General features: G+C 38.4%; 2 long non-coding RNA genes across 4 annotated transcripts in view; both read left to right on the top strand.

The window, feature by feature from the left end:
• The window catches only part of LOC106041643 (uncharacterized), a 72,011-nt gene that overhangs the window by 19,689 nt on the left and 28,852 nt on the right, over positions 1 to 23,470 (top strand). The window lies entirely within an intron of this gene.
• Positions 19,299 to 22,612, top strand: LOC125184520 (uncharacterized). The gene is made up of 3 exons (XR_007168649.2): positions 19,299 to 19,435; positions 20,891 to 21,055; positions 22,260 to 22,612. It is a non-coding gene; the product is annotated as an uncharacterized lncRNA (long non-coding RNA).

The raw sequence follows: 23,470 nt of genomic DNA, 5'->3' as shown, positions 1-23,470 counted from the left end.
AATCAGGTATGATGGAAATCGTTCCCCTGACTTTGCTTCTGCAAGGATAAGGATCTTGAATCAGGCACTGCTGGCAGGCAATTCTCAGATGAAGGAAGAATTTGAATTAGTTGCTATTTTCTTGGCTCTTGCATCCAACAGAATAGAGACATTGTATATCATCTGCTTTGGACCTAGAAATGGGAAAGTTAAAATAAGTGAGACAGATCGTATGCAAGTAGTGGTGTTATTTGTATGGGAAGAGTATTTAGAGTGCGATATAGTCAACTCCGTAAGAATTATGTAAGGGAGGAAAAGTAAAATCAGAAACCTAAACAAAACTTTTCCTTCCTTTTGGGCATTGTTGTAAATACAGAGTTATAACAATGATGGCTAACTACTTCACTGACTTCTCACTGGAATCACTTACAAAACCTTGGTTTGTCACTCCAGAGGCCAGGAGAGGTAACAGCATATAGGGAAAGGAAAGAAGGCCAAGCACAGGAGCTGGAAAGTGAATGAAATGTTGTTGTGGTGCAGCTAACTCTATATCTCTGTTTTGCCCTCCCTAGAATTTCCAGACCCATGCCAGCTTTGTGCAGTGCTACAGCACGGTGCCTGCCAGGGCTTCCAAAGCCAAGCTCCCCAGGCTCATAGGATCTGCATGAAAACTACCATGCCCAGCAATGTGTATCCCCACAACCAACAGCTAATGGCCATGCGACTGCTATCTCTTTTAGCAATTTACCGGTTACTTGACTGATATACTCTAAAAAGTGCTGGTAAGGGAGTTTTTTCTCATCAGCAGACTTCACAACTTTGTTACCAGAACCTTCTGGGGCACACCATTCATGGTACCAATAGAAGAGCATCTCCAGAAAACATGCAAGCTAAATATTAAAACCAAGAGTGCTCCATACTCTTGGATATGGTATGGGGATTGTTGCAAATGATGTTAAAACCGAAGGGATTAGGGAAATTTGTGGTTTAAATCCAGCCCTTGTCAGTACTAATGTCCAGAAATTTGTTACCAGCTGGTGACTTTTCCAGTTTATTCCTTATACAAAACACATTCATGAGAGTAAGATGAAAGAGGAGAAACACTTTCCTGTTGCCATTTCTAATAAGGCAGTATATACTGTTGAATGCCAGAATAAAGAGTATGGATTTGATTTTTCCTGCTGAAGCTTTCTGATGAAGAATCGAATCTGCTTGGTGGCTGAATTATTGATGAAGTTTGCTGTTTTTAACCCTGTAGTACCGCCTGTGATATGGTAAACATAACTTCTCCACAGGTTCTCATCTTGACTGCGGACCAAATTTTACTCTTAAATGTCCATCTGTGTCTACTATTAACTTAGATAAGATGCACAAACATGGCTTTGCAGTTAGTAATTAGGCACTTTTTTTTTTTTTTTGGTCCTAGGTATATCCTGAGTGGTGAATATGAAAACTCACATAAAATAATTTGTTTTCATACCTGAATGTCAATTCTTCCTGTAGTTTCTAATCAATAGATTGTGACTTGTACACTGTATGCACACAGCAACAGCACAGGATCAAAGTAACTCTTCCCCACTTCCTGCCTGCCCTGTCCTTTTACTCCTTTGATGCAGTTATTTGGCATGAAGATGCATCAAAAGCATATATCATGTCTTTCTTCATCAGCCTTTGCCTGTACAACTGAATAAGCATGGAAGGGGTGATTGGAAAGGTATGGCGTTTTTGCACACATAGAAGAGCAGAAATCTAAATAAAATTATGCTGTTAGGAAGCTTTGGGAGACAAGCAGGGTGGAGCTTTGCTGAAGACACATTTCTTCTGTGCTTCAGAGCAATGCATCTCTTAGCTGCACCCTCAGATCAGTGATCCATCCTCACCCATTATGTTAGAGAAGCTGTATTCTCTCACTGCTGCATTTCTCAGTGTTCCATCACAAAATATGATTAAGTCCACATTTGTTATTTGACCCATTGTGGTGGGTTTAATAAAATAACTTGCGATGATAACACAAAAAGGGAGGTTTTTTGCAAAGAAGCCTTTGCTACAAAAGCCCTTAGGCCCATTCACAGGATGAAAAAACCCAAGTGTCTGCAGCCATATGAGAATGTAGGGTACAAGGTGAAATGAATGTAGATATAAAGATTATGAACTGTAACAATCACAGCGTTTATTCCAGAAAAGATTTCTTGTCTGGCAAGAAAAGTTCTATCTTCTCTGGCAGAAAGTGCTTGTTTCTGAATACAGGTTTACAGCACCTTTCTGCTACACAGTTCACATTGACTTCCATGAAGATGCTCTTGTTTTGTTCCAGGCCAAAGTCCGCCCCAGAGCTACAGTTTATAGAGCAAATGACTGACATACAGGCTCTATTTTTTTTTTTTTTTAGTCAAGCTTGTGGTTGATGCATAAAACATGGCTCAATGTGATGCCATTCAGCAGTGGAAGCTGTGGAATAATTAAAATTTTCTCACACATGGATTTTGTACACTGGTAAGGATTCATAGTTACACTGCTGTAAGTGTTGAAAACTATTATAATTGTGAAAATAATGGGGAACATAAGAAGTACTATCATTAAAATTGAGAATACATTGTTCTTGTTGGAGGAATACAAGCACACTTTTTAGGTATGCTTGCTGCCTGTGGGAGATAAATCTTTTTCTCGTTTCCCTCCCCAAGCTCATCAAAGGACAAAGGCTGGAAAAGTGAGTGTAATGGCTTTATTATTTCTTTGTGCAGTGTTTGTGGAAGCTAACAGCAGTAAAAACCTGCAGTAGGTTAAAATAATAGTTCTTTTAAATGCTTTGTGAAGAGGTACATTGGCAGCATCAGAAAAAAATAGAAGGTTGCATGTCATTTATAGAATGGTCAGGTTTCAGTGGTCTCCCAGTGTGTTTCTGAACCAGATGTTTAATTTGCCAGATGTCCTCAACTGATAGGAAGATTGTCTTTAGTGGAACAGCTGCTTCAGCAAGAAGTGTTTTAGAGATTCTGCAGAACCCCATTTTCCCCTTCTTCTTTTAATTTGACATAAGTCACAGATAGTCGTAAGTCATTTTCCTGAAAGTGAGGCCTTGTTGTGCCAGCACTCCAAGGAGCTATTAACTCAGCCATAGCTGCTAAAGGTACCCTGCAAATCATTCCAAAATCAAGCCAATTGTAGTGACTCATTGAACAAGACTGAGTGGTGATATTAGCACATGCTTAAAACTAGTGACAGACCTAGGTGGTTAGCTAATCAAGCTCATTCAACGATAGCCAAAATGACTGGTGTTGAATAATGTCTTTTTCTCACTCTTGTTTTTTTTTTTTTTAAATTATTTTATTTATTTTTTTGAGTATGTCTGCATAAAAATTGCTCATACTGATGTTTACATGTAACTTTTTGAGTTCTCTGCACGCTAGTAGCAGCTCAGTTACTGGAGATATTCAGTCTGCTTATTATTTAGTTAAAACAGTTTGTGATATTTTCTGGGTGCTAATATATACTGGCAAAGTGCTTATAAATTCATCTAAGCTACACTTACACAATTAATGTTTAGTTATGTCGTGTTCCTCAAAACCCTTAAAAAGTATGTTAATAAGAAATTGAAGTGTATCAATAACCACAAGATCAAATAATCAAAAAACAATAAAGATATTCAAAAATTCAATATTGCCATTTTTGAAGAGCTTTATCACAGTTGTGAGGAAGAAAAAGATGGAGCCAGACAGATTGCTTATTGCTTTGCGAGCACCGGGTGAAGCTAAGGGCAGTGTGTTTGGTTTTAACTCATATAATTTATTCAAGTTAAAGTGACGGAAAGATGGTACCTGATGGATTATTTTCTGTAACTGAAAGAAGATTCTTCTTAGATAATGTCTAGTTTTGTCTGATCTTTCTAAAGCAGTAGTGTATAAGGTGACACCAAAGAGTTCTGACAATTAACTTTTGCTTTACAAGAGCTCTTTTGTGTATTAGATCTCCAAATCCCTGTCTGGTCTCAGAATACACATCATACTGAAATTTAATATTTTCTTTCTAATTTAAATGGTTACAAGCATTAAATAGATTCACATTATCTATCAGTTTCAGTCCAGAGTAGTTTGCCACGAGTTCTGTATTACTTTCCCCTTTAATATTGTCAGTGGTTGTGCAGAACAAATGTAGTTGAATCCAGCACAAGCCCTACTTTTGTTTGTGTTTTTAAGAAAGAATTATAGCTACAGTGACTGTGAGCAAAAATACTTTTTATTTGTTTAACAGATGAGTAACTTCTGAAGTGATTGCTTGTGCCAGAGCCACATGTTAAATATTTGATAGTTCCTTGTTGGATTCAAAATACGGAGATGTGCAAATCTCCATATTTAACATATAATAACAAAACTAATAGTTTAGCAAATATTTCTTAATCCTTGGTTTGAAGAGATAGATGTAGGAGCAAGAACGTGCTAATTATGGTAAAAAGCAAGCGGAAGTCATTGACTGCAAAACTTGCCAAGATGACAGGAACATTTAATGGAGGAAAAAAATATTTTCAGTGTGATGTCTTTATTGTCATATCTCTTTCACTGTCCCCAGGGGGTTACCTACCTTAACTACCTATCCATCGCTTAGTGAAAGCTAATGCTAACTTTGCTAACTTAAACCTGATTTGGATCTTCAGTATGTCAATAAAAGAGGAAACTAAATAGGAGGTAATAGAAAAAGCAAAACGAAGGGAAACTGCAGCAGTTCTGCAGTGGTACATTCCTTTGGGTCTTCCCAGCACCTGGATAAGATTATTTGTTCTGTTGTAGCTGTAGCCCATGATAAGATTGTTGCATATGATGTTATCGTGTGTCTGTAATAAAGCTGCCTTCCCTGCAGTCATGGATAACTCCCTTTCCTCACTCTTCTTTCCGGGGGGAAGCTTGTAATGCCCTCCAATTACTCCCATCCCTCTCCCTTCCCCCTGCCCCAGCTCAGTAAACATACTTTTCTACTTTTTAGAAATGCAGCCTCTAGTTTTTCTGTTCCACTATCAGTCCCCTCCAATTCACTTTCTGTCTCTCTCGCACTGCTGAAACAGCTTGAGACAAAAACTCTCCTGAATAACTCTTTTTAGCCAAACCCCAGAACTGCAACTCCTCTGGCTGACTCCAGGAATCCCACAGTCCCTGCATCCACTCAGGACTGTCAGGGAGCATTAATAGTTCAAAATTACCTGCAGCCCTTTATCCCTTTAGGGATTCTGCAGGAAGCCTCACCTGAAGTAATTGTTGGTTGCCAACCTAAACTGTAGGTCTAAATGGCCCTGTTCATTCACTGCTGTTTTGGTGTGTGGAGAATTAAAGGTGAGCGGCTTTACTGGGACCTGGGAACAATCTTGTTACTTCACAAAAAATACACGAAGTCTGTCAAGTCCTTGGTCTTCATCAAACTGTGGGTTTGTTTATCTATAAACAGAGTAAAAGTAATATATGTTAGAGGAGAGCTTGGCCGGAGTTAGTGTCTGGATGTTAGTTCAGTTTAGAAAGCTGGGGAAGAAAAACAACATAGGTAAGAAGAACAGAATAGCAAGGTGTTTGGAGAAGAGGAATTCATGAGTCGTGATTTACTTCTGCACTGAGGGTTCTCAAGGACAGATGAACAGCAAAGAGCCTACCACTGTGTGTTTTGTATTTAAGCAGGTTCATTTTGGCATGCAGCAATGAGAACATGGCCGGGCAAAGACAAAGAGAATTGACTGTGACCAAGAAAGAAAATCAGACTGGAGATTGCAAAATGCTAAACCATTGAGAACATGATTGTCGAAAAACAACCCCCTAGAGAGGCAACTAATTCATGGCCCTAGCCTCCCGCAAGATGCTATTCTTTGCACAGAGTTTAATTTGCAAATCATCTTTCTTCCTCTGCTGATGTCCTGCAGTGTAACCCCCAGCCCCATCAATAAAAGATGTGGTAATGAGTCACACACTTGTTGCAGTCATCACATCCACAATAAAACATCAGTCCTCTGACAGTTTACAGGATACAAATCATATCAGCATGCAGCTAAGGTTGAGACTGCACAGGAGTAATTTAGGAAAGAAGACTACATAATGTAATTGTCTCTAACCCAAGTATTAGGCACTGAGAAAATTCGGATTTCAGTTTACATGCAAAAGGCATCTGGGCAAGCTAAGATAAGGGATGTTGACTCTGCCCCTCTGACTCTCACAACAACAAACCAGAAATGTATTGAGTGTAAATGGAGGAGTTAATAATGCTGTGTTCAGGTACAGTTTGTTTAGGCTTGAAATGAAACAGCTGAGCCTTCGCTCAACAGATTTTCAAGAAACAGGTTAGTGTTCAGCACTGAAGCAAGCTAATCATGGCTTTTAATAAACTGTTCCTATGTCCTGCTTGTTACCTTTGACATGCAAAGGTTACAGTTTCATTTATAAACTGATAAGCAAACACAGCTCTGAAAGCACTTTCCCCATGGACATCTTAAAGATGATTTATACTATTTTTGCCTCTGTATCATGCATTGGAGAGAGACTACTTTGCTATTTATTTTATTTATGCTGTTTTGCCTCTGAGAGGAGAGTGACAAAATACATTAATCAGAATTTCTTATGCAAGCTCCCTGCAGGCCTCAAAGCTTTCTGAAAGGAATCAATACACAAAATGAGATAGTTATTTCAGTTTTGTATATTGAAAGGCTTTATATTTTTTATGTTTATGGGAAAACTGTTAGACTGGTCAGATATTTTTAAATGCCAGGTATTGAAAAATAAAAAAAAGGGTGCTCTTATCAGAAGATGAGTAGCTTATGTACAAGTTGTGGATACCTTGCTAATGTATCTTCTGGAGAAAAAAATGTGATGTATATGTAGAAGAGCCCATCTTTATTTTTAGGTTTCTTGAATTAAGACTGTTTTTTCCTCTGCCAAAAGTCAGTGTACCTTTGAATGCTAGAACAGAGTCAGTAGGAGATGTGTCATACAATACACACAAATGTCAGTACCTGTGGACACAGAAGTAGCTTTGCTTTTAATTTCCTGAACGCAGTAGGAGGAATAGACAGAGTGTACCTCCAGCGCAGAGATATCCCGGGTAGGTTTTAGTCAGTCTTAATCAGCTCTGGAGTAAAACACCCCAAATTAGATGCAGACCTGCAATTATTTACTTGTGAGCCAGGGGCATGGCTCAGGTGCCTAAGCATAGGTGGAGTACCCTAGTTATCTGTCTGGCCTCCAGCTGCTGCCCCAGAGGGGACTGGGTCTCTGGCCGGTCCTGTGCCTGCTGTATTTACCAGTCTGCAGGCAGATCTCAACGGCAAGGCATTGCAAAAGAGATGGGATGTGGTGCTTGGGCCACTGAATCAGTCCCCAGGTCTCCACTGACTCAAACAGCAGCTTCAAATCCTCACTTATATGTATACATTTATATGCAAATGCCTACACTGAAGTGGCTTCACCTTAAACTGAGCTGTACCTACAGCCTGGCTCCAGGCGAGCTAACTTGGCTGGGCTGTTTGGGTAGCCAGTCATAGAAACTGACCTATCTCACTACACTCAGTGATACACGTGCGTGATTGGAAACATCTGTTTTCATCTTGTTCAGGATAATATTTGCCTTTCTTCCTTGCATTAAGCAGTTCCCTGCTGTGCAAACACTCCCCTCTGGAATCGGTATAACTTCTTGTAGGAAGAGGGGTGGGGAACTCTTCCAGTTTCAGAAAGGTTTCTTCATTTTTTCAAGGGAAATATTGTCTGTGTGAAGGAATTAAGCTAGGTTAGAAAGAGCAGTAGTGGTTACAGATGTAAATATTTACCAAGCATTTCCACATATCCATGTTCTACCCACATTTGCTGCTGAAACTGGAGCCACTGTCTCCTAGACAGCCTGTGCCACCTGCTCCCAGCCATGGCAGAGACTTTTCTGGTTTTGAGCATGTGCTCAAACAAGGTTGATAAGAAGGCTCAGAGTGACCTTTTCAAGTAAAGCCCATATCCCTGTTGTGAGGGAATCTGTGTTGGAGTTTGAAAGCAAAATCACGTAAAATTAGTAGGTTTGCTTGAAACATATGATTTGGTTTAAAGGCAAACTTAATTTGAAAGGCATTAGATTCCAACTTCATAAAATGCAGTTGTGGTATTTCATATACCCTATTTGTTTGCTGTCTGATAATAATAATCAGGTGAGAAATAATTTGGGGCTACTAAACTTTCTTTTTCTTTAAGAGATTGTGGCCATTTTATTTCTGCTGTTTTCTATGTTGACAATTTCATTAAAAATATAAAAAAGCCTAACCTTCTGGGCAGTACTGTTGTTTTCTGTTTTTACTTTCCTCTGAACCAGGCTAGGTTTCAGATGGCATGAGAGCTAGGAAGTCCTGTGAGAGCCTTATATTCACTTCCAGACATGTAAGGAGTCAGGAGTTTATCTACTTCTGAAAGGTGGTAGGCAGGGAGTTGCCTAAATCCTCTGCTCTAGTTGGAATCACTAATTCACTAAATCTTCTAATTCAGAAGAGCTGATTAGTAATTCCTTATAAGATGCAAATAACTGTGTTCTGGAAAGTAAATATTTGTCTCTGAGATAAAAAATGGTGGTTGTTTTTTTTCTATGTCTTATGAATTACAGCATCCCTGGAAGTTTCTTTCAGTCTGGGATGGTTTGTATGCTTTCTCTTGCACGCAGCTGCACATGATGCCAAACCCTGCCTCAGCCAGGGGAATTAAATCGAGTCTACCACTTCTACATAGTACATACTCCAGGCAAATTTCTAATTCTTATACACTAGCAGAATTCAGATCTATCTGGGCTTCTGTTATGGATGAGAAATGCTAGCTAATAAATAAATAAATAAAAAATAAACTTATTGTTGCCCCCCAATGTCTCCTACATATTTTTAAATCAGGCTTTGTAATTCATCTTCACTGCACTCACCTAACCAGTTTTACATTAGGAGTATTTGTACCCCACTTATTTTGATGTCTTATTATTTCTTACTCCTTTACTGGAAAACCATATAAAGACAACACAAATTTTGCTGCTGTCTTCAGTGGGGCAAGGTTTTTTCCCCTTTATATAGGATGATACAAGAAGTCAGCTTTTATGACTAAACTACTTGGTTAGTATGAATGAATGGATCAGCAGGGGGAACTGACAGTATGGTGTTAGGGGTACATATTTCCTATTCTATAGAGCAATAGTAGTTTACCCTCAGGCATCTATCCATTTCTGAACTGGCTTCTAATCAATCACTTTAAGAACAGAAAATTGTTAGATTAACTCTGCATATTTGCCACTTTGCTAATTATCTGGTTGCAGCTCTTCACAGTTTTCAGAACAGAGCACAGATATAGACCCAACAAATACCTGGGATGAATAATGCATCGATCCAAACCCAAACATATGCTTTTGCTCATCACAGTTTCTCAATATTAAGTTTTTGGATTACATTGTATTTAAATCATTTTAAAGGAGTCTGGCCTAGTTGTGTACCCTACACAATGTTTAGTTTGAAGTATAAGGCTTCAAAATCCCTTTTCAAATTTGTCTGAAGTGTCAAATTTATAGTAACTCACAAGTCTAAAGCATATTTTCTGTGTTGTTAATGAATGAACCCAAGGAGTTTGTGGTTTGCAGAAGCCTTGAAAAGTTCAAATACTCACCATATAATATCTGGTGACCAGCCATTTTTTCTCATTCATTCTTTTTAGTATGGGGAAAACACATACCGAACTTTAACCACCCACGTCAAAACCATGAGTCAAACCCCTCATAACATCCCTGCATCAGTGTAGAAAGGCTGTCCTCTGTACATTTTCCAAGCTAACTGCTGGGGTCTCAAGAGAGCAGAGCAGAGGGGGAAAATCACCTCTCTCGACCTGCTGGCCACGCTGCTTTTGACGCAGCCCAGGATACGGTTGGCTTTCTGGGCTACAAGTGCACATTGCTGTTTCACATAGAGCTTTTCATCCACCAGTACCCCCAAGCACTTCTCTGTAGGGCAATTTGCCATAATTTATCCTTTTGCCTAGAACAAAGCAAGGAAGCTGCAAATCTTCCTAGTCCGTGTATTACTGGGATGAAGGCGGGATTTGCTGTTAGCTGTTGTTGTCAAGAGGTTGGACTGAGGGCCACGTTCCTGGAGAACATTAGATGCTGAGTTCCTAAAATGGCCACCAGAACTCAGTCTGAATGGTGATGACCTCTGTACAGAGAATGGGGAGCAATGCAGAAGAGACCGACAAAAAACCTGCTGAGACAGCCTGTCCTGTGCCTGAGAAAAGTGCCCTTCTTCTCTGGGGACTCCTTGGACAAAACTGCTGAAAGTAAGTGGCTGTGCTCATTTTTATTCTAAAGAGAGCAAGGGGTCATGGCTGTATGATGCCACCAGAGGAAGCGTCTTTCCTCTTCCCTGGTGGAAAGCTCAGTGTCCGGTACAGTCATCTGTGACGTGATGGACAGAAGTTCAATATCCTCTCCTCTCTGGTGGGAATTCAATGCCACATCTCCCACCTTTAAGGAAAACACCCACTAAATAGAGGGTATGCCAGTCTCTTCTGCAAAACCATTTTATTCCTCTCTTATAAAAACTCTCCATTATAATATCAAGATGCACCCAAACAAGACTCAGAGTAGGGTGTGTGCTCTGCTTAACTCTACTGCTTGCTTCATTTCACTATTCTCATGTTTCCAAAGGAGCAGCAGATAGTCATCTGTCTTTTGGAATGGCTTCTAGGGTTGTGATGAGCAAAGGGAGTTGGGAATGAAAGCTGGAACCTGTTAATGTCACTGTATAAAATAATTTTCTTTTTTCCATATCCTAGATGAATGTTCTCATTTCTGGGATTAAACTGGAGGGAATTTGTATAACATTTGCACTGTGCATCACAAAATAGGCTTTTTTTTTAAATTATTTTTTAGCTCAAATCTATCAAAGACAAAGAGAGAAGAACCCCGAATAACATAGGAAACGCCCTACTAGGTTTGACAGGGGAAAGTGTATCCCAGGGCTTGGACTGGGAGCCTGATCTCCAGTCCCCACTCTTCAGACTCCTGGCCATCCAGAATGGCTGTGGTAGGGATGTTAGAGGGTGACCCTGCTTTTAGGGTTCATTTCTGGACCTGTTGCCCATGAATTTGTCTCAATGATTTGGGATCTGCTGATACTGTACCTGTGAGCCCATGTGGGCATGGAGGCATTGGGTTCCTGGGGGCTTTGATTTTAGCAGGTGAAGTGTGGATGGAGAGTTGCTGTCTGTAAGGTGAGGTGACAGCTGTGGGATCATAGATGGGATGGCAAGTTTGCTTCTAGGAGTCTGATTTCCACCTTGGGATTTGATCTCTGAGTTTTTCTCTGTTCCCTTTACTCTCCAAGGGTGGTGCTGTGTTTCCAACTCTTCTTTCAACAGGGATACAGTTAAAGACTCCAACCTTAGCCAGCGAGTAGAGCCTTGAGTTGTTCTAGTGTGGACCATCATGTGAGGGAGAAAGGAAAAGAAAGAGTTGTAATCAATACATTGCTAATTAGGCCTTGCTCCTTCCTCAGCTTCATGCAGCTGCCTCATACTGCCCTTTGTGCTTACGGACAGTGGAAAGCAGAAGGGAGAATTTAACTTAAGCATTTGTTTAACTCAATATTCCTTTCTTTTTGATGGAAACAGGATCAGCATGCGAATGCCATTCTGTATTTTATTTTTTGCTCTGACAGCGTAGCTACACAAAAATATTATGACCTGCTGCTGCCAAATGCAACTGAATGAATTATTCTGAAGCACTCCTGAGCCCGTCTTTGTCACAGTCTCCTATTTCAGTCCCTGTCATGCACTGTGCCTATCATTCATTATAGTTGATAGGCTGAGGGCAGAAAGGTGTCTCTCGTCTTGTTCTCCAGAGAATTTCATCTTGGCTGTCTCACCTTCAATCACTGCTAATAGCTTTACTGGCACAAATTCAGAAAGGGGCTGTGAGGAGACAATGAAAATATTTCACAAGGCATTTTATATTTTAATAGCTAGTTAAAAAAAAAAAAGAGTTTGCTGGAGCAGACCAAAATGAAGATTGCTTAGAGAGATTTCTCTTACAAGCTTTTTAACTCATTTTTTATTTTTATTAATCTGTAAGCCTTTTGCATCCTTGTTACTTTTTCTCATGTGAATAGCTGTACTTTCCGTAAAGACTGAGAGAAATAGGCTCCATTCCTGGCTCTATTGCAGGCTCTCTTTAGCAAGGAGGCCAAATCCTCCTGCAAAACTCTTGCATGATATGTCTTTTAGGCAATCAGGATAGCAAACAGGTTGATGACTGTCATTTCTCCTGTCTCTATTAGTCTCAATTCTGGATGCCTGTGGCTTAGTAAGATTGTCTAAAATGTGGATCTGTACATACTTTTCACAGTGGTGTATAAAATTTAAATCTGGATCAATGAATCTTTTGTTAAATAGTTAGTTTTTAAAGGTGATCTTTAAGATGATATCAGTGACTTAATGACCTCTATTTCATTATCTGTGGTGTTTTCTTACAAACTATTTAATTGCTTCAAAGCAAATTAGATGCTGTACATTGAAACATTTTTAAACTCATTGTTTGAAGTGTTACCTTTTCAAGCTTATTTTTTTTTCCCCTGGATTACAAGATTAGAATTCATTTGGAAAGAAAATAGGGCATTTTTATGCTAGACTTGATGAAATCATTGTCTGCAACTGTCAAGACAAAAATGACTTGAAGACAGATCATCTTGTTATAGAAGACTTGCTTCAGCAGTCTGGAACTTACAACCAATTTAGTTATGTCAAGGCATTAAAACTCCTTTTCAGTCAAGACAAGGTGTGAAGTAGTAAATTAGAAATCTTTTATCCAATTTTAATGATCACCGGTTTTTAATTAGTTGCAGAAATGAGCAGTAAAGAAATTATGTTAAACATTGTAGTTGAAGAGTTTAAAGATGAAAATATTTACATCATGACTAATGGAAGCGTCACCGACAGCTGTGTTCCGAGAGCACACTTGATGAGCTCTGGCTGTTCATGGGCATATGGGACCTGGAGCTGGAGCGGCCCTAAGGTACCCCCTGACCTGCACAAGGTGTGAGCACAGGCTCCTCCGTACCCTGTTTGTAACTCTGGTGCTGCGCCGTGCTGCTTGCTGATGCATAGCCATGCCCATATGGCAACATGTGCAGGCAGTCTGACTTGCTGCTCCCTGTGTCTCATCCCAGCACAGGGATAGGCTGCTGAGGTTTTACTTACACATGACTTGTACCGTTTCCTCAGCATTTTTTATGGTTTTCTTGCAAATAAAACAACAGGGGAAATGTGTAGAATGAAATTTACCTCTCATATATGAAACTCAAGAACCCTAGAATATAATGTGATTATTTAAAAAGATGAAGAGTAATTAAGCTCCTTTTTAGGCCATAGTAGATAAGTTAGCAAGTGTCTTTGGACAGTGTGGTATTTTTATTTTTACTTCAAAAATACTAATCTATGAATACCTGTTTAGACAAAGATTTCAAGAAACCATGAAAATATGAGGCAGTTTGTATAAATAAATGCATTCTAACAAGAAGCAGAATAAAGACCTTTCCTTGCTTACCTTGTGTAAGACTCCATCTCTGTTATGTCCAGCTGACAGAGAAAACAAACCCACTCTTTCATTAGCACAGGAAAATGCGGCTTGTGCCTGTATGCATAACGAAAAGTGGTGCTTGAGTCTATGTTTATCTGGACTTAGCAGTCATGAAATTGTTTTATCTTGTCACTTGAACTCATCTAAGAGAATATCAGTCGGAGTGAGATCAGCAGAGGTCACACTCTCTGGGAAGACCATCAGCTCTAGCATCTTCCACACCCCTCACCCCACATTTCTAATTTCACTAATGGTGTTGTGACAATTCCAATGCTTGTGGACCTTGTAACTGAAACACTTTGCAGAGAGACAAATTCATGCTTTCAGGCATTGGCAATGCCGTTTCTATTCTGGCTCCATTGGAAGGGGCTCAAAATGAGTTATTCTTGTCTTTTGCCATTAAGCATTCCTGTGCTTAGTAGCGTAAATGTAATTAAGATTGTGGGCCTCATGACTCTTTTTAACTGGATTAGATCTCATGACTCACTTGGGCATTATCTGAAGAAAGTCTCCGTGTACAAAATGACTCAATCACTAAGATTGCTATCTGGCAACATGCCAAGATATTAGGACCCACAGAGCTAGCACTTAATCTGATTCAGGCACATCTTTAATATTTTTTGAACATATGCCCAATCCTATTCCAAACATCTTCCCCTCCAAAAAAAAGAAGTTAAAAATTTATTTTAGGTACACGCTGTACTCTGAGATGTCTTACAATATTATTGATCCTTTTAAAGTAATTGCATTTAATTCTGAAACCTTTGCAAAATTTCAGATGAAGAAACAGTGCATACAAATCAGGACAAAGTTCAGGGCTGTGAGAAGGTCACTGAGCACTGGGAGTGGAGACTACTGGCAGTTTCCTTGGTTTAGTCATATTCCCATTTATCCATTTATCCTCCCTCGATCTCGAGATTGAGTAAAAGAATTGGGTCAAGCTAAATATTCATTATTCTACCTCCACCACTGCATTCAGTAGTTAGTAATTAGGGAAACGTGATGGGAAACAACAACCTTTCTTGTAGTATGGTCTTCCATATTCTGAGCATAGGTAGTACTGGGTCATCTTGGCTTGAACACTATTTATATTTAAAGTACCCCAGTGGATTATTTTCCCTGAATTGATTCGACTGTTTCTGATTCCACTTTGAACTTATATGACATTCAAAATATACTTATGCTCTGTGTCAGAAGGCAACCATTTTCTTGTTTTGGAACTTTCTGTCTGAAAATTTAATGACTACTTCATAGTTCTTTTGTTGGAAAAATTGGAAAATATTTTTTTTGCTCTTCAGTTTTCCATGTTTTTTTTTGTGATGTTTTGGTTGTTCTGACCCTCTTTCTCCTCAGAAATGGATGCTTCCATTTGAAGCATCATAATATATATAGCTCATCTCTGAAGGGTGAACAGCTAACGTGTCATTCAGGACTCTGAAGACCTGCATTGCTAACCTATAGCTGCTGCAGAAACCTTGGAATTGTCCAAAGGGAAGCTTGTCTTCCAGTGAGAGGAGAAAATAAACATGGTAATGTTTGTTGTGACTATATTCCTAAAACAAGTAATTTATATCTGTCTTGAGATGATGTTTAAATAAAATAAAAATAAAAATAAAAATCTAATTTTCAAGCTTGCTGAGTTGACATTAAAAGCCAATGGAGTAAAGAGGAAATGCAGATTTTTCTTGTAGGTGTCTAATATGACTTTGTTCAGATGCAGATATCCAGGCTCAGAAAAGCAGGCCAAGAGTTTGACTGTGTTTTTCCTGTTAGAGTTATTGTCACAATTTATTATTTCTCTGCTGATTTCCAGAGAGCTGATATTTCCTCCCTGTAAAAGGAAGAGGGATTCATTAATAATTAAATTATCACAATTAATTTTTTTCAAAATTGTTTCTATCAAGTGTAAAATTTCTTATGGCAATAAATGTTAAGCAGTGCTATTCTTTATGTTTGTTCTAGCCTGACAGAGAACTTATCTTTATTTATGATAAATCACTAAATGTCATACATTGTTAAAATTGGAACAGTGAACTTTCATTTGTCCAAAATAAAGTTGTGTGACATGACACAGAAGTTTACAGAAGTTCAGTGGATTAAAAAAAGTGTAATAATACCTATTCAGTGATTATGCCAGACCCTTTTAATTGCCAAAAGAGTATTGCCATGCATTGGTGCTGAAATAATGTCATAGCTTAGAAAAAAATTAAATATTTAGCAAAACTTTATAGAAAAGCTGTTTTTTGAGGGCTTAAAGTAAGGGACTTAACTTAGCCACCTGACATCAGAAATACAAGGATTCATTTGTCCAACACTGCATCATTTGTTTTTCCTTCATCCATCTACAAAATACTTTAGATAACAGTGTATAAGCAACCTAAACAGTCGAAGTATTTGATTACTTTAAATGCAGCAGTCATTTGAACCCACTGAAAGATTGTGATGAGTGAGTAGTTTAAAAGATTACTAATACACTCATAATGCTTTTGCCCTCAAGCTATCCTTGAAACAAAACTAATTTGTTTACAACCCCTATTTTGACTTAAATGCTTTCCTTACAGGGCCCATAATAACAGCATTAATATGGACATTTTTAAGACTGTTTAGTTTTCTGTACGAATGTGGTTGATATCATGAGACCAGAATCTTGATTAACCAGGAGGCAACTGTGCATTGGAGCAGGAACCTTTCCATGGACTTTTGATGAAACTTTCTGCATTGTACCTCACCAAAGGTGTGGGAAGAGTGAAAGGTCAAAATCCTATTACTGTCTCTCAACAAATCATTATAGGAGGAGGAAAGGGAAGGCCAGACTTGTAGGAGGCCAGGTGAATATGCTGAGTATGTACTCCAATGCTTGAAGACCCTCCAAAGTGCTGCATTCTTAATACAACACCCCATCCCTTACAGTTTATTCTTTGCTGCATAAGAAGGCATTAAAATAATTAACATTAATATTAAAACATGTAGAAAAAATCAACCTTCTATTCAAATATGCATATATATGTTTGCGTGTACTAATATGTATATAGATATGCATATGCACATACATTTATGTATCTACACAAATACATATATAAACAAATATGGGCCATTTTTCACTTCTCAGTGGTAATACCAGGCTTAGGTTACATATGTGATGAAGACTTCTCTTCTCTCTTGAGACAACTCTTCATGATGCAGGAGGGGAGCATGATGAATACTGGACCTCCAGCTCTATCCTTGGGCCAGTCTTGGTGTAACAGAGCTTCCCATGGACTACGCTAAGTGATAGTGTAGCTGCACCATCTATCCTCCTTTCCATCTGGCTGCCACTAAGCAATACATAAATAAATAAGTAGTATGCTCACAGGTAAGTGGAAGAAATAGAACAGAAAAAAAAGTAAAGGAAAGAAAATATATCCTTCAATTACCAAATTACCAATACTGATTCCTTTAAAAAAAAAAAAAAAAGAGTACAAAATAAAGTTCCCCTACAGTATCCCCCTCCTACATCTATTCTCTAATTCTGACCTCCTGAAACATTTATGAATCTTACCTTTTTTCTTACATGCAACATGTGTTCTTTGCTAGATAAAGTAGCATGATGCGTCTTTAAAAGCTGAGCTTTCCTTATCTGAACACCGTTCATTCAATCCAATAGCTACACCATTACTACTTTATTAAATTACTTAAAGACACTGACAAAGCCCATAGCTATGAATCTTGATCTTAAGGAGCTCAGCTGTAATTTGTACAACGGCTTCCACTACATTAGTACAGAGAAAAGATAAAGTGAAAAGCTGCCTCTGTGTGCAAGCTAGATTGTGCACAGCAAAAAAATCAATAAAAGCAACAGAAAGTCTGCTGCTATTCTTTAGCCATTTACTTATGGGCTGAAGGAATTCTTATCAAGTTAACCAAGTTCCAGAGCAGGCTTTGTTTTATACTGGGTTTTCCCTTTCAAGGAAGAGCATTAACACAGTGGAAGCAATAGTTTTCTTCTTCCCTTTAACCTGTTTACAAACATAACAGTAAATCCTTATGATTTATTTTGGATTCTTTATAAGAGCAATTCTGCTAAAAGAGAAAGTGAATACGTGTTTTCCAGTTATTGGTCAGCCAGAAAACACCTCTCCCTTTATGGGAACTTCGAGAGGTATTTTTCATCAAGGCATCCATATATTCTATCCTGTGGAAACAGAAAGCTAGAAATGTCATCATAATTGCTGGGGGGTTCATTTAAATCAGAAGATTTTTTTGAAACATGATGTAAGGTCTGTGACTGTGAAGTCATAGAATGATTCTGCTTAGAGGAGACCTTGAGAGGTCTCTAGGTCATCCTCCTTGCTCAAAACAATGCTAAGTTCAGATAGGGTTGCTAAGAACTTTTACTAAGGTTGGGTCTCAGAGTCCGACGAAGCCAGTAACTCCACAAATTCACTGGGCAACCTGTTTCAATGCTAAATTTTCCTCATAATAAAACACTTTTTTCCCCCTCTTATACCCAGTTGGATCCTCCCCTGTTTCTATTTGTGACTATTGTTTATTGCTCTCCTATTATTCATCTCAGTAAAGAGCCTGGCTCTACCTTTTCAGTTATCTTCTCTTAGCTACTGGAAGGTTGCTGTTAGGTTTCCCCCCAGATTTCTCTTCTTCAGCTAAAGTAGTCATGGGGTTAAAATGCATTTGCATTTGAGACATAAAACACATTTGTGACTCAAGTCTAAAACCAAATTGTTTGTTTATTTGTTTCATTGCCATCTTTCTAAACAAACATCAGTAAAAATAAAATGTCATTTTGCTGGAATAAAATGTAACACGGAAAGTCAAAGCAGCATTACTGCAAAAAAAAAAAAATCAATTTCTTTATATAAAGAAGTTCTGGAGAATGACTTGGTAAGCAATGCTAATTTGAGGCATAAACATGCAGATACTTTTTTTCTAGTAAAAATTGTGTTGCTTTTTTTTTTTTTTAATATAAGTAATCTTATTCTATGCATATCTGGATGCAGAACTACTAACTAAAACAGAAATCAAACATAGTTAAATTTGCATTGGCATAAGTGGGAATTTGTCTTTTTTTAGACAAATATCTTTCGTGACAAAGGTACACACTTCCATAGTCACCACATTTGCTAGGTTGTTTCATGTACGCAGACCACCTTCAGACTCAACAGCTGGGGTTCCCTCCTGCTAATTTTAGATGCATAACATTTATTTAACTTCTTCACTACCTGAGGCAGCTCCAAGTACTGTAAATAGAAAGAAACAAACATCTTCAGAGAAAACTTCTTTTCATATAAGGTAACAGGAGCATGTGTGATAAGCCACCATTTCCTGGTGCCTCTTTCTCTTTACTCAAAGTATAAGGAACAGAAGATGACTCACTTAGACTTATGTAACTAAGATTTAGGAGAGATAAATCATATCTCTTGGACATCAGAAGTTTACATCAGGCAAATGTCTACGTTATACTGCTCTCCTCTTCTAAATCTGTTATTACAGCACCTATTACAGCACCTATTCTGGAAGAGCGGTCAGTCACTTCCAAAGAAGTCCCCTATTGACTGCTTAGCAAAACTTTTAAACTTTAACGTTCATCTCTTCTCCTTGTTTCCCTATTAAAAGTCCAGTCTACAAGACTGTCTATTGCTGTAACATTTATAGCCTTTTGCAGAACTATGTGCTTTTGTGTGTGATGTCACAGCATAGATGGAACAATTCAGTTCTTGACCATTGTGAGAGACTTAATGCCTTGTGTTATATTGGCTCCTACTAGAAAGGAAAAGGTTTTATTGTATTTTCTTATCAGAATGTCTCATCATCCATTAGTGCTGGTTGTGGACTTGCACTATGCATTTCTGGGGGATAATGCTCGATGGTGAGAAACTTTGCTATTAGAAGGAATCAAAGAAAACGTTGAGTTGTAAAGGACTTCTGGAAGTCAGCTAATCCAGCCTCCTGCTGGGCACTGTGTAGCCCTGAGAAAAGCATGAGATGTCTCTGAGATGGGTCCTTACTTTGAAGCTTCTGTTTTCTGTTGACTGTGAAAGGAGAGGAGATAAGATGTAAATATTCATGCTCCATACATACACTGATTAGAAGAATCTTGTCTCCTCAGCCTGGTCTTTGCTTCCCTCCATCGTAGCTACAGCAGTTCCTTTAATCTGGAAAGCTTTGTAACTGTTGACCCATTAAAGTAGTGGATTGAGGAGCAGAGTAGAAAGGCAGAACATTTTCTTACACCATTGCTATAGACAGCATTTCGTTTTTCTCATGTCAAGGTCTTGTGAAAGCGGATCTCTACCTATAATGTTGTCTTCAGATAACTTGAAAACTCACTGTGACTTGTTTAGACTGTACTTGAAGGGTAAGCAGTGTGTTCAACTGATGTAAGTGTAGTCTACTGATGCAGACAATGCCGTGAATAGTGTACAATGTATCAGCAAGTGGTAGGAAAGTACATCTAAATAACTTAGCCTGAATCTGAAAATTGTGTGCTAAATGGGCCACTGGTTGTCTGTGGTATGGCAATTCTTATTTTTGTACCATGAGAAATATGGAATATTAGGAAGTTGAATTTACTTAACTTAGCACTGAATTGTCACTTTGTTAAAAATTCCCAAATACCCGTGCATTGTCTGCCCCTATACACCCACACGTGTATTAATATTGCTTATTAAAAGGCTTCCACAGCAACAAATATATATATATACACATATATATATACAAATATATATATACATCCACACATCCACACACACACACACACACACACACAATTTGATAGACCTTCAGGAGACAGTTTGTGCCATTTCTCATTGAATTACAGGTCAGTATAAATTTGCTTTTTCCATTTGTAACATCAAGACACTAGCTCAAAGTCACATGCAGGTTCAGAAGGATATTCTGTGTATGTGGATACTGTTGTAGCACAGAAGCTATAAGGGAACTTGGTTTATGGTAAATTACATTAGAAAATAAGATTAATTTATTTGATTGCATTTGCCATTATAGGGCAAGCATGAGCAATTTAAAGGATTACACTGGAGCTGGGCAGAAATGTGAGATGTCCATTTAGTGCTCTCAAAGTTTGATTATTTTGATAAGACAGTGTTTGTGCCAAATGAACATTAGAGTAGCCTTCCAATTGCACTTCAGCTGTACACTGCTACTTCATTAGGGTGACTTTGCATGCGGAGTTGTATCATTTCCCCGACTCTTTGTTACTCTACATGATTCCATAAAGAATCAAATCTTGCATTTCTTGCTTATTCTTCCCCTACACAAAATTCCTGTGGACATCTAAACCAGATATGGTTTTCTTTCACAACAGATTTTGGGGAATATGTCCATGGAGTATTCAAGTGAATGACCAACAAGGCCAAATTAAAGGATGCAATGGACCTATATTTATGCATTTTGGATTGGCCTCTGTTTATTACAGCCTAGACAACAATACTACTTTACAAGACTCTGCTTCTGCAACCCAGAGAGAAAAGTAAGTATAGCTGCTCTTTCAGACACTCTACAGCACTTCTGGTTGTCTGCAGACTGTCTGACATTGCAGGTGCGATGAGCGCTGTGACTGTAGCAGGATTCTGAGCACACAAGAAGGCATTTAAGCATTTCTCTTATGTCTACCAGGCATGGCTCTATTGTGAGTCATATCCTGAAGTTTTATATTATCAGAAATATGCCATTGTGCTTAAGAGCCACTCATAAAAGTATCTGCAGTTTTCTGTGAGCACATGAAATATGCAGTAATATGCTATACAGTTTGAAGGGTAACTTTTCCTTTCTCTTAAAAACAAAACAAAACAAAACATTCAGTACTGTATTTAATGCTTAAGCATTAAATAGGAAGAGGAGGAAAGTGGCCACAGAGTTGTAATCCATAACCTATTTGTAAGCAGTTCTGAAGTGATTGTACAGAACATCTCAGACCATGAGGATGTAATTAGGAAAGATCACAGTTTCATGAGCACTTCTCTCTGGGAAGGTTTGGTAAGACAATCATGGTAGTGTCCATTTTGTTCTCTGCTTGGCTAAGAAAAAAACTGGGGTCATCATCGTCTTTTTCACCTAAATGTGAGTTTGACTGAGACTGAACACTTCCTGCACCTCTTTAATAATATAATGAATTTTACTGCATTGAATGCTGTCCTATAGGGACCTCATGAGAAAATGTAATGTCCAGAGCTCTCATAGTGCCCCTGAGCAATTGGTGACTTCTTCAGGTGTTTCCACCTTTGGGTAAGGGAGGAGTGATAGTCTGTGCTTAAACATTCAAGTCAGTGCAGTCATATCTCTTGTCTACCTGCACATATGTTGGTCTGCCACAACTCCTTAAAAATAGCTGCTGTTTTCTCCCTTGACATGGAAGCCAGGGCTACCTTAGTGATGTATTATTATGAGGCAGCACAACAGCTATGTTCATCACAGTTGCTGTTTTATTTGGTGATACTTTGGGCTTGGGTGATACAAAGTACACTTGAGAAAGGTTATGAGGAAACCACTTGGAAAGTGGTAGTGCACTATGGAAAGTAAACAATATACTTGACTTTTCTAATTATCCTAAATTCTTGTCCTTCCTTCCTTCCTTCCTTCCTTCCTTCCTTCCTTCCTTACTTCCTTCCTTCATTTTTTTTTTAAGTCTATTCTCTTCTTAGTATGCCACCCCTCAGTTATTTTTCTGCTTTCAGAGAACAAATTTCAAGGAGAGAACCTCATCCATCTTCTCCTGAATCTGTCACAATGCTGTAGATGGCTGCGCTACTTGGTGTTTATAGGGCCAGATTGAACTATTGATTTTTTACATGGAACTCCCCATTGCCCTGAAGAAATCATACTAAGAAAAAGCAAATGGCATAATATATGGTCCTTAAAGATGAGCAAGACCTGATTTATCTGGCATTTTGTTTTGTTTTCCTGTCTCTGATTATAGCAATTATTTGTTAGCATGCACCACTTTCTTTATTTTGCTTTCAACCTTTTCATAGTAAAGTAGTTGAGAGAAGATTGTTTTAGTTTTGTATTATTTAGAGAATTGGTTACTGCTGTTCTCATCTATCATTAATGAATGGAAATTCTACTTAATGAACTTTTTTTCAATGTCAGTTCAAATCGTTGACACTTACAATTACTATGGCACCTCTGAGAAAGAAACTCATGCTATAACCTGAGCCATTTTGGAGAGAGATAATAAAAAGCTGTTCCCATATTTCTGTGCAAAAATGAGGCAAGGTGCTCTGAATCACTGGTGGTTTTACTTAAGGAAGGAAGATGAAGTTGGCTGACTGAGTACTTTGCTTGAAGTATAAATAGGGTTCCCACAGTTCACACTGTGATTTGTAAAAAATTGAACTCTAGAAGAAGAGGAAGGACATGTACCAAGGGCAAGGCTCACAGAAAAAAAAATATGTTATGATTTATCCCTTAGTGGCATTGAACATCTGCTGAGCTTTCTTTTATCCCTCTCCCCTTCCCCCATTTCTATTTTTCAAAGCCCATGGGAGAAGCAGATTGCTTGCTTTACAAACTTGGAATATGTTTTCTCCCTTCAGGAGAGAAATGTGTTTCGGCATCAGCATGTCATCACTATGATGGTTGCGCAGGTTATCCTGTTACTTCAAAGATAACCCAGCACACTGTAGCTAACTTTGAATTTGCCTGAACATTTCCTGCTTTAGACTCATGAAAGTCTCATCAGGAACCCTGCCTAGGACCAGAGATATTAAAAGTGTACTGCTTGAACAAACAATTTTGAAATTAAGTTAATGCTTTATAAGCATGTTTTTGGAAGTATACAATAAAAAGTAAGAGCTTTCAAGGACCTCATCTTGTATCCAATGCACTGTCTAGAGGATTTCCATTGTTTTTAAAGAAGATGGAATTGAGCTTCACCCTTGAAATT

Source organism: Anser cygnoides, chromosome 1 (assembly GCF_040182565.1).
Source record: "Anser cygnoides isolate HZ-2024a breed goose chromosome 1, Taihu_goose_T2T_genome, whole genome shotgun sequence".
NCBI classification, from domain to species: domain Eukaryota; kingdom Metazoa; phylum Chordata; class Aves; order Anseriformes; family Anatidae; genus Anser; species Anser cygnoides.
This window is presented reverse-complemented; position numbering and strand designations above follow the sequence as displayed.